The 2252-nt window shown below is 31.8% G+C and overlaps 1 pseudogene; it reads right to left on the bottom strand.

Annotated features, from left to right (window-relative positions):
• Nucleotides 1-847: 847 nt before the first annotated feature.
• LOC109455669 (KATNB1-like protein 1) lies at nt 848-1823 on the bottom strand (annotated as a pseudogene).
• Between the last annotated feature and the right edge of the window lie 429 nt (nt 1824-2252).

The following is a 2252-nucleotide window of genomic DNA, read 5'->3' as shown; positions in this document are numbered from 1 at the left end:
AACATAAATTAGCCAACTCCATGAACATTTCCAGCTAAGATTTCATACAAATAGATATTCACCTTTTTCTTTTATATAGGAATAACACATACATACATGACATGATTCTGGCAAAAAATAAAAAAATCAGAGATATTACAAATATTTTCATGTTTTAAAGATAATGTAGAATAAGTCTTAATAACATTCTATATAAATGGAAGCCCCTGATTTAATCTCATGATTTTATTATGCCAGAAGCATATTTGTTTTTTTTTAAACAGATATTGGAGTCACATTGGCTTATTAATTAAGGTTTTTTGTATACACAGTATCTCTGGGTGGGCAAAAAACTTTTAGTATTGATTGTTTGTTATGATGTCTTAAATTTCAAAGTCTTTTCAACATAAGAAAATAGCTGCAAACATTTGAGTGTTTTCCTATAAAATATAATCTTAAAAATAGTAATGATGATTGGTTTTCATGGTTCCTAGTAATAAGTGCTGTCTTGTTATTTCACGTAGTTTAAAATATTCTTATGCAAGATTACATTAAGAGCCAGTATTTCTTAAACAGTTTTGTTAAATAACCATATAAATCCCAAAATGCAGCAAAGGTGAGTAATCTTCATAGAACACTTTCACTTCATTTAAATTGAAGCTGCTCCTTTCTGATATTTTTCTACTTCAGTGTGAAATAGATTGTTAGGGTTTCATTAGTGGTTGCATCATGTTGCTATAAAATAAATAAATAAATAAATAGATTTTGATATCTTCCACAGTTCACAGTTCTCTAGTAAGATGTTTTGGAAATCATATAGTCCAGGGGTGTTTTGAATAACCAAACACTCTTTAGTAGATGAAGTTTCTCAATGCAACTGTAATAAATAATCATTTACATCCTTAGCATTATTATCAATATATCCTGGAACCAAAATAAGATGGTTTTCTTGTTACCACAATCCACTTCATTGTTTTAAAATCTGAATATTTCCATCATTTATAATTTATATTTTGGATGATAGTTCTGACCACCACCTTCTTATGACTGCTTACAGCCAGTTTAAACCAACTATTATAGTATATACTTCAAAATTTCTTTTAAGGGGTGAATTTACTATAGGAAACTAGTCTACACAGCAGCCAACTGAGATGTATTGTTTTTTTTTCCGGTAAACTGTTGGTGAGCACAGGAAGGTAATCTGCTACTCCAAGATCTTCTCTCCTCACAAAATAAGCTGCAAGTTCACCTATACTTCTCTTTTTTCCAGAAAGTTAAAGCTACATTCACTCTCAAATTCCTGCTGAATAAAATGTGTATCATTATTTTTCACGGCCCTGAGAAACCTCAGGAAAAAAATCACTGTATTTTGATGATGGGCTTTCTCTCTGTGAAGAATCAGAATCACTGAAGTTAAGCAAATATGTTCGGCTATCATGGTGTAATTTGTCAGGCAGGTGGCCTGCACAAGCCGGTTTTTTTCTTTCTTTGCTGTATCATAGCCCCTGCTTCTACACTTCTAGGGGTCTGGGTTTTTGTTTTGTTTTGTTTTGTTTTGTTTTGTTTTGTTTTGTTTTGTTTTGTTTTGTTTTGTTTCTAGCAAGGATTGGGAAAAGTATTATGAACTTTCTGTGATAGATCACCTTACGTAGTTTATCTGGGATTTCCACAGCTTGTCCAACAGTTCTATTTATGTAAGCAACCAACTGTTCTGGAGATTTTTTAACCTTCTTCATGTTCTTATTAGTGAAATTAGAGATCTTTTTTCTAAGAAGGCAAATTGAATGATCCTCAATATTACTACAAAAATTCCGTCTTTTAACATCATGGGTTTCAGATGTCATAATCTCTTTTTTCCTTGTTAGTCTTCCTTTTTAAAATATATATATTTTTTTTATTTTTCAATTACAATTATTAGTTACTGGTGTACAACACAGTGTTTAGACATTTACATAACTTATGAAGTGATCATCTGATAAATCCAGTACCTATCTGAGACCATGCATAGTTACTACAATACTACTATTTTCCCCATGCGATACTCCATGACTATTTTGTAACTACGAATTTTGTACTTCTTAATCCCCTCCCCACTTCACCCATCTCCTCAACCCTCCCATCCAGCAACCATCAAAATGCTCTCTGTATGTACAAGCTTGTTTCTGTTTTGTTTGTTCTGGTATCCTGTTCTCTAGATTCGCTATATTCAGATCGTATAAACCTTTTGCCTTTACCCACAATCTCTCTAAACAAAAAAATAATCTAGAATACCG

Source organism: Rhinolophus sinicus, linkage group LG12, assembly GCF_036562045.2.
Source record: "Rhinolophus sinicus isolate RSC01 linkage group LG12, ASM3656204v1, whole genome shotgun sequence".
Taxonomy (NCBI): Eukaryota; Metazoa; Chordata; class Mammalia; order Chiroptera; family Rhinolophidae; genus Rhinolophus; species Rhinolophus sinicus.
The sequence above is the reverse complement of the archived record's forward strand: the minus strand, read 5'-3'. Positions and strand labels throughout refer to the sequence as shown.